The sequence below is a fragment of the Entelurus aequoreus genome, linkage group LG03, assembly GCF_033978785.1.
Source record: "Entelurus aequoreus isolate RoL-2023_Sb linkage group LG03, RoL_Eaeq_v1.1, whole genome shotgun sequence".
Classification (NCBI taxonomy): Eukaryota; Metazoa; Chordata; class Actinopteri; order Syngnathiformes; family Syngnathidae; genus Entelurus; species Entelurus aequoreus.
The window spans coordinates 83,034,035-83,048,072 of NC_084733.1; positions in this window are offsets into that span (position 1 = coordinate 83,034,035).

Sequence of the window (14,038 nt, forward strand, 5' to 3'; positions counted from 1 at the left end):
TACTTGCTTACCTTCTTACCTAACTTCTTTTTTATCATCTTAATGGCCATTTTGCTTACCTACTTGCTTACCTTTTGGTTTTCCTTCTTGCTTACCCTTATTGTTTACCTTCTCTCCTACGTTCCTGCTTAGTGTCTTGCTTTTCTTCTTGACTACCATCTTAATGATCTTTTTTCTTACCTACTTAATTTACCTTCTGGTTTAACTTCTTGCTTACCCTATTGTTTTCCTTCTGTGACTTGTTTTGAGTTTTTTTGCTGTCTTCCTGTGTGCAGTGTTTTAGTTCTTGTCTTGCGCTCCTATTTTGGTGGCTTTTTCTCTCTTTTTTTGGTATTTTCCTGTAGCAGTTTCATGTCTTCCTTTAAGTGATATTCCCCACACCTGTTTAATTTTAGCAATCAAGACTATTTCAGTTGTTTTTAATCCTTCTTTGTGGGGACATTGTTGATTGTCATGTCATGTCATCATGTACATTGTGGACGCCATCTTTGCTCCACAGTAAGTCTTTGCTGTCGTCCAGCATTCTGTGTTTGTTTACTTTGTAGCCAGTTCAGTTTTAGTTTGGTTCTGCATAGCCTTCCCTAAGCTTCAATGCCTTTTCTTAGGGACACTCACCTTTTGTTTATTTTTGGTTAAAGCATTATACACCTTTTTACCTGCACCCTGCCTCCCGCTGTTTCCGACATCTACAAAGCAATTAGTTACCGGCTGCCTCCTACTGATATGGAAGAGTATTACATATATAGACAGCTCCGACACTCAACAACAACACATATTCTGCAGTCATAAAAAAAGTGTTTTTAAAAAGAGATAGTAGTGTGCGTCTTACCTGCGGTGCTGTGTCCGCCACATGCTGCAACGACACTGCAGGTGTCTTCTTATCTTGCAGTTAAACAGTGCCAGTTCTCCTCCTGACCTTTGACCTTTGAACTCCTGCCTCAATGTGGAACGACAAGACGGCACCTGAGGACGCGATGCACTTCCTGTCATGTTCCTTTAGGTTCTTACCCGTTGTTGGCAGCTTCTGTGGATTTAGGATCTGCACAAGTCCTGCAAATGTGAAATCAAACATGGAGGAGATATTTATAAAATAATCTTGCCCTCCTTCATACTTCCTCTGAACCTTGGAACTTGCTGGTTTTTTTTTTACACAACACCATAGTTGTTAGAAATACTCTAACAATTATTTGAGTCTTACATATATTGGTCTTACATGCATTAATCTTATATTCATTAGTCTTATATTCATAAGTCTTAGATACATTGATCTTAAATTCATTTATCTTACATACATTAGTCTAACATTCATTAGTCTTACATTCATTCATCTTACATTCATTCGTCTTACATACATTAGTATTACATTCATTTATCTTACATACATTAGTCTTACATTGAATAGTCTTATATTCATTAGTCTAACATTCATCAGTCTTACATACATTAATCTTACATTAATTAGTCTAATATTCATTGGTCTTACATACATTAGTCTTACATACATTAATCTAACATTCATTAGTCTTACATAGATTATACTTACATTCATTAGTCTTACATTCATTAGTCTTACATACATTAGCCTTACATACATTATACTTACATGAATTAGTCTTACATTCATTAGTCTTACATACATTAGTCTTACATACATTATACTTACATACATTAGTCTAACATTCATTAGCCTTACATACATTAGTTACATTCATTAGTCTTACAAACATGAGTCTTACATATATTAGTCTTACATTCATTAGTCCTACATACATTAGTCTTACATACATTATTCTTACATATTTTAGCCTTACATTCATTAGTCTAACATTCATTAGCCTTACATACATAAGTTACATTCATTAGTCTTACATACATGAGTCCTACATACATTAGTCTTACATTCATTAGTCCTACATACATTAATCTTACATACATTAGTCTTACATTCATTAGTCTTACATTCATTAGTCTTGCATACATTAGTCTTACATAATTATACTTATATTAATTAGTCTTACATTAATTAGTCTTACATACATTATATTTACATTCATTAGTCTTACATACATTAGTCTTACATACATTTGTCTAACATTCATTAGTCTTACATACATTAGTCTAACATTCATTAGTCTTACATACATTAGTCTAATATTCATTAGTCTTACATTCATTAATCTTACACACATTAGTCTTACAGTCATCAGTCTTACATACGTTAATCTTACATACATTAGTCCTACATTCATTAGTCTATATATTAATTACATTCATTAGTCTTACATACATTAGTCTTACATACATTAATCTTACATTTATTAGTCTAACATTCATTAGTCTTACATACATTAATCTTAAATTCATTAGTCTAACATTCATTAGTCTTACATACATTAATCTTACATTCATTAGTCTTATATTCATTAGTCTTACATACATTAGTCTTACATACATTAATCTTACATACATTAGTCTAACATTCATTAGTCTTACATACATTAGTCTTACATACATTAATCTTACATTCATTAGTCTAACATTCATTAGTCTTACATACATTAATCTTAGATTCATTAGTCTAATATTCATTAGTCTTACATACATTAGCCTTACATTCATTAGTCTTACATACATTAGTCTAATATTCATTAGTCTTACATTGATTAATCTTACATACATTAGTCTTACATACATTAATCTTACATACATTAGTCTAACATTCATTAGGCTTACATACATTAGTCTAACATTCATTAGACTTACATACATTAGTCTTACATTCATTAGTCTTATATACATTAGTCTTACATTCATTATTATTACATACATTAGTCTTACATTCATTAGTCTTACATACATTAGTCTAATATTCATTAGTCTTATATTCATTAATCTTACATACATTAGTCTACAATACATTAGTCTAACATACATTAGTCTAACATTCATTAGTCTTACATTCATTAATCTTACATACATTAGTCTTACATACATTAATCTTACATACACTAGTCCAGGGGTCACCAACGCGGTGCCCGCGGGCACCAGGTTGCCCGTAAGGACCAGATGAGTCGCCCGCGGGCCTGTTCTAAAAAAAGAAGAAAAAAAAAAAATTTAAATTTTTTTTTTTTTTTTTAAATTAAATCTACATAGAAAAAAAACACAAGATACACTTTCAATCAGTGCATCAACCCAAACAACCTCCCCCATGCACACTCATCCACACCCACTCACACAAAAGGGGTTATTTCTTTCTGCTACCAATATTCTGGTTCCCACAACATAGACAACACATCTGCAAGGGACACAGTCCCTGAAGCACACATGATTGTATAGGCTGCTGGTCCACTAACATTTTCCTTAATTACTATTTTTTATGTAATTATTTTTATATTGTTTTACTTTCTTTTTTATCCAAGAAAATGTTTTTTATTTATTTACCTTATTTTATTTTATTTTTTAAAAAAGGGCCTTATCTTCAACAGACCAGGTTGTCAATGAAATTAGATTTGTTTAAAGGGTTTTTTAAACCAGGCCCAGTCCAGATAATGTCCAAGTCGGACTCAGCAACACACACCTTCATTCATGTACACAGAAAAAAATTAGGGAACACAACAGATTGCATATAATTTATAAACAAAATTACATTTTCAAAATAAGCATTTATGTACAGTCCAGATTATGTCCAGGTCACTCAAATTAGGGAACACAACAACAGATATCATATAATCTATAAACATAATTATACTTTCAAAATAAGCCTTTGAGGACTTCTCATCTTTTTTTTAATGTTTTTTGGCATCATTATCGTTTTCAACCATGTAACTTTCTAAAATTAGAAAATACTGAATAAATGTTTTAAAGAAAGTAATACTAAGTGAATATCTGTTTTTGGCCTTAAAAATAAACATTTTACCGAGTACTATAATTAAATTGACTAAATCATGATTGTCAATGAACTCTCCTAAAATAACAGAAACCACATTAAGCTTCATAAACAAACCAATCCTTAAACACATGTTTTCAACTTCCACCCAAAACAAAGACACAATATGACAATACCAAAACAAATGCAGGGTGGATTCAGGCTCCTGACAACAAAATCGGCAATCATCTGACTCTGTCATATTCCATAATTTTAACATTTTCCCTGTGGGTAAGAAGTTATAAATAATTTTAATTTGAAAATAACGATTTTGCACATCGATAGTGGTTTTATAGATTAGTTTGAATATGGCATCCCATGGCAACGGGCAGTCAAAAAAGTCCTCCCATTTTCCATTTGTGTTGTATGAGGCAGCCTTCAAAGATTTCTTTATTAAATAAAAATTATATATTTTTCTATTTATTTTAGTTCCTTTTTGCCAACTAGAATTTCTTATTAGAGGTTTACAAACTAATAATTTAGTAGTTCCATAATTAATTATTTGTTTCCATCTTTTCCCAATTACTCCAGTTAGTTGATAAAATGAAAAGCTTGAGCAAGCATCACCATACATAGCTCTAAATTCCTCATACTTCATAATTTTACCATTCTCATTGATAATATCATTGACAAAAATGATTCCTCTTTCAAACATATTTTTCCAAAAGAAAGGCTTTACAATATTAGAGTTCATCCATATTAACTGCTGCAAAATATCGTCTCTTTTTTCTGGCACATAAAATTGAAAACACCACTATGAGTGGATTGTTTCCTTTATGAACCCCGCCATGTTTCCCAGCAGACTCTCTGGGAGGGGATCACTTGTAAAAAAGGATACAATTTATTTTGATACAGTACATGTTCTTTGTCCAACAGGACATTTGTGTACCACTCAATGTTTAAATACATCTTTGGAACAATTGATGCTTTTAAAGACAGACACATAGCTTCAAGGTTGAGAAGTTTCAGGCCCCCATATTCATACTCTTTGTACAAAACCTTTCTTTTAATCTTTTCTGGTTTGCCGTTCCAGACAAAATCGAAGACCCTCCGCTCATAAATCTTAAAAAAGTTTTGTGATGGAGCTGGTAATGACAAAAACAAATAAATAAATTGAGGAATAATTAACGAGTTGGCAATAGACATTTTACCATACAAGGTTAGGGATTTCCCTTTCCATAATTGCATAATTTTGTCCAGCTTTCTTAGTCGATTATCATAATTTACTGAGCCTAGATCTTCCAGATTTTCTGGGACAACAACACCAAGTATGTTAACTGGTCCATCTGTCCACAAAACAGGCACTTTGCATTCAATTCGAAAGGACGTTCCCTTTAGATTTCCGATCCTTAACATTTTACATTTATCATAATTAAGCTTAAGGCCAGATTGCTGTGAAAATATGTCCAAAAGATTAAGAAGGTTCCGCAAACAATGAGGAAAAATCTTATCTTTGTGAATCAGCCTTTTCTGACATGAACTTCATCAAGAACAAACACAGAACACGCCTCACTGATGCACATCTGCAAGACTCACTCAGAGTTGCAGTGTCAAGTTACACACCAGAGTACAACACACTAGTTAACAGCATGCAATGCCAGGCTTCCCACTAACTGACAAAGAAACAGATAACAGATTTGGTGTCCAGTTCAAAGTGTGACATGATTTAAAAATTTGAGAGTTTACTTTTGTATTTTACATGAGTTATTATTTGTACAAACATGGTGCAAAGTAATTCATGATTTGTTCAAAAATGTTAGTGGCTAGCTAGTTAAAATGGGATATTGTGATTTCACAAGACTGTCTTAGAAGTGATCATTTGAAAATGTTCAATTTGAAAAATGTGCACTTAGAGAAAATATAAAAATAAAGTGTTGCATATTGATATTTATCTGTTTCTATATATATTTATTGTGAGAAATCATTAAGATGATCAGTGTTTCCACAAAGATAAATATCATTAATTATTAATAATAACAGAGTTAAAGGTAAATTGCGCAAATGGGCTACTTCTGGCAATTTATTTAAGTGTGTATCTAACTGGTAGCCCTTCGCAGTAATCAGTACCCAAGAAGTAGCCCTTGGTTTCAAAAAGGTTGGTGACCCCTGCACTAGTCTAACATTTATTAGTCTTACATACATTAGTCTAACATTCATTAGTCTTACATTCATTAGTCTTACATACATTAGTCTTACATACATTAGTCTTACATTCATCAGTCTTACATACATTAGTCTTACATACATTAGTCTAACATTCATTAGTCTTACATACATTAGTCTAACATTCATTAGTCTTACATTCATTAATCTTACATACATTAATCTTACATACATTAGTCTAACATTCATTAGTCTTACATACATTAGTCTTACATACATTTGTCTTACATTCATCAGTCTTACATACATTAGTCTTACATACATTAGTCTAACGTTCATTAGTCTTACATACATTAGTCTAACATTCATTAGTCTTACATTCATTAATCTTACATACATTAATCTTACATACATTAGTCTTACATTCATCAGTCTTACATACATTAGTCTAACATTCATTAGCCTTACATTCATTAGTCTTACATTCCTTAATCTTACATACATTAATCTTACATACATTAGTCTAACATTCATTAGTCTTACATACATTAGTCTTACATACATCAGTCTTACATTCATCAGTCTTACATACATTAAGCTTACATACATTAGTCTAACATTCATTAGTCTTACATACATTAGTCTTACATACATTAGTCTTACATTCATCAGTCTTACATACATTAAGCTTACATACATTAGTCTAACATTCCTTAGTCTTACATTCATTAGTCTTATATACATTAGTCTTACATTCATTAGTCTTACATACATTAATCTTACATAGACTCTGGCCAGTTGGGTGTTTGGGAGTTATCCTGACCAGATGCCTGATCTGGCCTCTTCATTGTAGAGAAGCAGCGACTCCATTCAGAGTTCTTCCTAGAAGAGGATCTTGTCACCTTGTCTTCAAGCGAGAGTCCACAACCCTGAGGAGGAAACTGGTTTCCTTACTACCCAGAGTTCACCACGACGGACTGATGCAGAGCCAGATGGTGCACTGATCCGCTTGTCCATCTCACCATTCATTCTTCTCTCACTTGTGCCCAAGACCACAAGGTACTTGAACTCCATCACTTGGGGCCGGACCTAACCCTGGATCTGGAAATGGCACTCCACCCTCTTTCAAGCGAAAACCACCAACTTGGACTTGCATGTATCGATTCTCATCCGATCCAGTCGAATGGACTCGAAGGACTTAATCTTGCGGCCACCAAACCAAAAGCCTTCACCGCCCTGACTCTGCTCAGGAGTTCTCTCAAAAACAAACCCTGACCAGAATCAGCAAAGTCCAGGCTGGGACAAGTTCAACCTTCACGGCAAACAAGTCCTACTCACTGTCGGCAATACAGACCAAGAGTAAACCGCCCGAATCTGGTGGTCTGATACCCCGTACTCCCCGAGTACCCGCACAGGACCACTGGAGGGACACGGTTGAAAGACTTCTCCAAGTCCACGGATGCAGACTGCTTGGACAAACTGACTGGTCAGAACTGTTTGATGACATTGAAGCTTATTTTGCTGGTAGGAAACCCGTTGAGATCACAGCTGCTATTTCAGGCAGTCACAAGTCCATGACGGGATGACAGCTCGGCTCTACCGGCTGATGGACGGCTCAGCCCCCAACACGGCAGTCAGGTAGCATTCCGTCACGTCTGTCCATTGTCAAATGACACACCATAACCATTACCCAAGTTGCTACAGTTTTCATCCGGTGGGAACTGTTCCAGTATCAAAACGTTCCGGTCCAAAAAAATTAAAAATATCCTAGATAATGGATTGGTGGATGGATGACTGGTTGGGTGGATGATGGATTGATGGCTGGTTGGATGCATTCATGTGTGCATTAATGCATAGATAATTGTAAGTGTGAAATGATAATGGATGGATGAATAGATGATGGATGGATGGATGGATGGATGGCTGGTTGGATGCATTTATGTGTGCATTAATGGATAGCTAATTGTAAGTGTGAAAGGATAATTTGGATGATGGATGAACAGATGGATGGATGAATGATGGATGGATGACTGGTTGGGTGGATGATGGATTGGATGGATGGATTGATGGCTGGTTGGATGCATTCATGTGTGCATTAATGCATAGATAATTGTAAGTGTGAAATGATAATGGATGGATGAATAGATGATGGATGGATGGATGAATGGATGTGTGATGAATGGATGGATGGCTAGTTGGATGCATGTATGAGTGCATTAATGGATAGCTAATTGTAAGTGTGAAAGGATAATGTTGGATGGATGGATGAACAGATGGATGGATGAATGATGGATGGATGACTGGTTGGGTGGATGATGGATTGGATGGATGGATTGATGGCTGGTTGGATGCATTCATGTGTGCATTAATGCATAGATAATTGTAAGTGTGAAATGATAATGGATGGATGAATAGATGATGGATGGATGGATGGATGAATGGATGGCTGGTTGGATGCATTTATGTGTGCATTAATGGATAGCTAATTGTAAGTGTGAAAGGATAATTTGGATGATGGATGAACAGATGGATGGATGAATGATGGATGGATGACTGGTTGGGTGGATGATGGATTGGATGGATGGATTGATGGCTGGTTGGATGCATTCATGTGTGCATTAATGCATAGATAATTGTAAGTGTGAAATGATAATGGATGGATGAATAGATGATGGATGGATGGATGAATGGATGTGTGATGAATGGATGGATGGCTAGTTGGATGCATGTATGAGTGCATTAATGGATAGCTAATTGTAAGTGTGAAAGGATAATGTTGGATGGATGGATGAACAGATGGATGGATGAATGATGGATGGATGACTGGTTGGGTGGATGATGGATTGGATGGATGGATTGATGGCTGGTTGGATGCATTCATGTGTGCATTAATGCATAGATAATTGTAAGTGTGAAATGATAATGGATGGATGAATAGATGATGGATGGATGGATGTGTGATGAATGGATGGATGGCTAGTTGGATGCATGTATGTGTGCATTAATGGACAGCTAATTGTAAGTGTGAAAGGATAATGTTGGATGGATGGATGAACAGATGGATGGATGAATGATGGATGGATGACTGGTTGGGTGGATGATGGATTGATGGCTGGTTGGATGCATTCATGTGTGCATTAATGCATAGATAATTGTAAGTGTGAAATGATAATGGATGGATGAATAGATGATGGATGGATGGATGAATGGATGTGTGATGAATGGATGGATGGCTGGTTGGGTGCATGTATGTGTGCATTAATGGATAGCTAATTGTAAGTGTGAAAGGATAATGTTGGATGGATGGATGAACAGATGGATGGATGAATGATGGATGGATGGCTGGTTGGTTGGATGTATTTATGTGTGCATTAATGGATAGATAAATGTAAGTGTGAATTGATAATGGTTTGATGGATGGATGAACAAATGGATGGATGAATAGATGGATGGATGATGAATGGATGGCTGGTTGGATGCATTTATGTGTGCATTAATGGAAATATATTTGTAAGTGTGAAATGATAATGGTTGGATGACTGGTCGGATGCATTTCAGTGTGTATTGATGGATAGCTAATTGTACGTGTGAAAGGATAATGTTGGATGGATGGATGAACAGATGGATGGATGAATGATGGATGGATGACTGGTTGGGTGGATGATGGATTGATGGCTGGTTGGATGCATTCATGTGTGCATTAATGCATAGATAATTGTAGGTGTGAAATGATAATAGATGGATGAATAGATGATGGATGGATGGATGAATGGATGTGTGATGAATGGATGGATGGCTAGTTGGATGCATGTATGTGTGAATTAATGGATAGCTAATTGTAAGTGTGAAAGGATAATGTTGGATGGATGGATGAACAGATGGATGGATGAATGATGGATGGATGGCTGGTTGGTTGGATGTATTTATGTGTGCATTAATGGATAGATAAATGTAAGTGTGAATTGATAATGGTTTGATGGATGGATGAACAAATGGATGGATGAATAGATGGATGGATGATGAATGGATGGCTGGTTGGATGCATTTATGTGTGCATTAATGGAAATATATTTGTAAGTGTGAAATGATAATGGTTGGATGACTGGTCGGATGCATTTCAGTGTGTATTGATGGATAGCTAATTGTACGTGTGAAAGGATAATGTTGGATGGATGGATGAACAGATGGATGGATGAATGATGGATGGATGACTGGTTGGGTGGATGATGGATTGATGGCTGGTTGGATGCATTCATGTGTGCATTAATGCATAGATAATTGTAAGTGTGAAATGATAATGGATGGATGAATAGATGATGGATAGATGGATGAATGGATGTGTGATGAATGGATGGATGGCTAGTTGGATGCATGTATGTGTGCATTAATGGATAGCTAATTGTAAGTGTGAAAGGATAATGTTGGATGGATGGATGAACAGATGGATGGATGAATGATGGATGGATGGCTGGTTGGTTGGATGTATTTATGTGTGCATTAATGGATAGATAAATGTAAGTGTGAATTGATAATGGTTTGATGGATGGATGAACAAATGGATGGATGAATAGATGGATGGATGGCTGGTTGGATGCATTTATGTGTGCATTAATGGAAATATATTTGTAAGTGTGAAATGATAATGGTTGGATGACTGGTCGGATGCATTTCAGTGTGTATTGATGGATAGCTAATTGTACGTGTGAAAGGATAATGTTGGATGGATGGATGAACAGATGGATGGATGAATGATGGATGGATGACTGGTTGGGTGGATGATGGATTGATGGCTGGTTGGATGCATTCATGTGTGCATTAATGCATAGATAATTGTAGGTGTGAAATGATAATAGATGGATGAATAGATGATGGATGGATGGATGAATGGATGTGTGATGAATGGATGGATGGCTGGTTGGATGCATTTATGTGTGCATTAATGGATAGCTAATTGTAAGTGTGAAAGGATAATGTTGGATGGATGGATGAACAGATGGATGGATGAATGATGGATGGATGGCTGGTTGGTTGGATGTATTTATGTGTGCATTAATGGATAGATAAATTTGCCAGAATTCCGGCCAATTTTTCCCATTGAAAATGAATGGGCCATTTTTCGAACTTGCACAACTCTCACATTTATCACTCGATTGGAACCGTTCCACCGTCCACACACTCCACTCACCTTGGACAATTAAACTGCCGTTTTCTAAGTTCCCAAAAAATTCCAGGAATTCCCAGATTTCCCGCTGTTCCAACAACCTATTTACATACCACCAGACCTTTGTAACTTAGATTCAATATCCGTCTTCAAATGAAGACTCAAAGCACACCTATTCCTGACTGCGTATTCATTGTAATCACCTTTTCTTCTCTATCTTTGTTGTTGTTGTTGTTTTTTATCCAATTTGATTGTATTGTTTTGATTTTGTACGGTGTCCTTGAGTGCCCAGAAAGGCGCCTTATAAATAAAATGTATTCTTTATTATTACATCTCTTACTGGAACGTTTTCTCAGATTGCATTTTTTAACCATTTTTGACCATTCTACCTTCAAAACATTCCTTTTAGTTGGAACAACAACATCACCATTTTTTCCCCCCGTAAAAATTCACAGTTTTCCCGAAATTCCAGGGATTCCGAAATACCCATTCTAAAATCAAACTGTCACTGGGTCAACATTTTGCAATTGACTCCAAAAATTCCAAGACTAACCCATTCATATCTTCTGGGACAATTTTGCTAGTATCATTGTTTTCAAAAAGTCCCGATTTTCCCCAAATTTCCAGAAAATTCCCATTCAAATGGGCAGACGTATTCATAGTTCTACAATTCCCTAAATTCGGAAAATATTTTGCATTTTTTAAACCTGATTCCGACCTTTCAATCATCCACCTACTCCACTCACCCTGGGCAATCAAACTGCCATTTTCCAATTTCAAAAGAATTCCGGGAATTTCTACAATTTTTGATTTTCCAAAGCCCTATTTTCACCTCTTCCTGGAAAGTTTTCACAGTCTACTTTTTTCAACCCTTTTTGACCTTTTTTTGTACAAATTCACGGTTTTTCCGAAATTCCAGGAATTCTGAAATACCCATTCTCAATTCAAACTGTTACTATGCCCAACACTTTTCAACCGATTCCAAAAAATTCCAACACCAATTCATTCATATATTTTAGGACAATTGTGCTCTTATCAATATTTTCAAAGATGACCGTTTTTTGTAAATTTCCAGGAAATTCCCATTCAAATTCTAAATACTTTGCGCCATTTTTAAACCCTATTTCGACCTTTCAACCATCCACCCACACCACTCTTTCCACATATCAAACGCAAAACACGTTTTCTCTTTCCAAAAATTCCCGGTTTCCCCAAAATTTACAGTAATTTATACAATATACAATCGACTGCATATCCAACATTTTGCATCCTTTGTTGTTACTGTAAAATTCTAAGGTACCAATTTTTGGTTTGTTTCTTTGTTGTATTTTTTTAATTAAATTTTTACAGTTATTGTACTATGAAGCCCCTAAAGGGACATGGGGGATTTTTTTAAAAATACATTTTAATTTAAATTTTTTTTAGACATGTATCTCGTGCACACGAGAAAGTTTTTATTAAAAAAAAATTAAAAAATTAGAAATGTTTTTTTTATTTATTTATTTATTTATTTTTTTAATCTTATTTTTTTAAATAAAAAGTTTCTCGTGCGCACGAGATACATGTCTAAAAAAAATTTTTTAAAAAATCATTAGAATTATTCCCCCCCCCCCCCCCCCCCCCCCCCCCCCCATGTCCCTTTGGGGCTCTGTAAATTACTGACTAACCAGTTTGGTGTTTTTTTTTTACATTTTTAAAAATTATTTTTTACAGTGCATTACTGTAAGTTAAAAAAATTGTAACAGTTTTTTAATGGTCAAAATCTGGCAACTAAACTGGCACGTTGTTGTTTTGGGGGGGGGGGGGGGGTTACTGTAAAATCTGCTGCCATTTTTTTTTATAGTATATTACTGTAAATGGAAAAAAGTACCACTTTTATTTTTTGCTGTGAAAATAATTGTAGATATTGCGGTAAGAAAATTCTGAGGTACCAGTTTTTCTGTTTGTTTTCTTTTTTTAATCATGTTTACAGTGCATTACTGTAAATTGAAAAATGGTTATTTTTATGGTCAAAATCTAGCGTGTTTTTTTTTTTTTTTAACTGTAAAATCTCCTGCCATTTTTTTTTTTTTACAGCATATTACTGTAAATGGGGAAAAAAATACCACTTTTATTTTTTTGCTGTGAAAATAACTTTGTTTTAAAATGTTCCCATCAAATTCTTAGGTACCAGTTCTTTGTTTGTTTTGTTTTTGAAATTATTTTTACAGTGCATTACTGTAAATTAAAACATGGTTTTTTTAACGGTCAAAATCTGCCGACTGATTTTTTTTTTACCGTAAAATGTGCGTAGAGGTTGCCCTCTAGTGGGTTCTTCAGACCACCACACACTGCCAGGAGAGCCCGGAATTCTGGTTATAAAACTGTTTTATTTTCCTCAAATGATGCAAAGTCTTTTGCTTTTCAGCAAAGTGTCTTTCTCTCTCCATCTGTGTCCTTCAGCAGCAACTCCAACTCCGACTACTCGTCTCATCACGGCTGCTGCTAATAAAGGCGACAGGTGATTAGATAACAAGGCCCTACTGGGCCATCTACGCACCTGTCGCTGTCTTCGAGGCCGGTTCTGGCACACCCCGTTCCGCTGCAGGCCCGCAGGCCACACCCCCCTCCACAATGTGCTGCCTTTTTTTTTTTTTTACAGTGTATTACTGTAAATGGAAAAACGGTACCACTTTCATTTTTTTGGTGTGAAAATATACTTTAACATTTTACTGTAAAATTCTGAGGTACCAGTTTTTTTGTTTGTTTTCTTTTAGAAATCATTTTTACAGTGCATTACAGTAATATAAAAAATGGTAACACTGTTATTTTTATGGTCAAAATCTGGCGACTAAACTGGCACGTTTTGG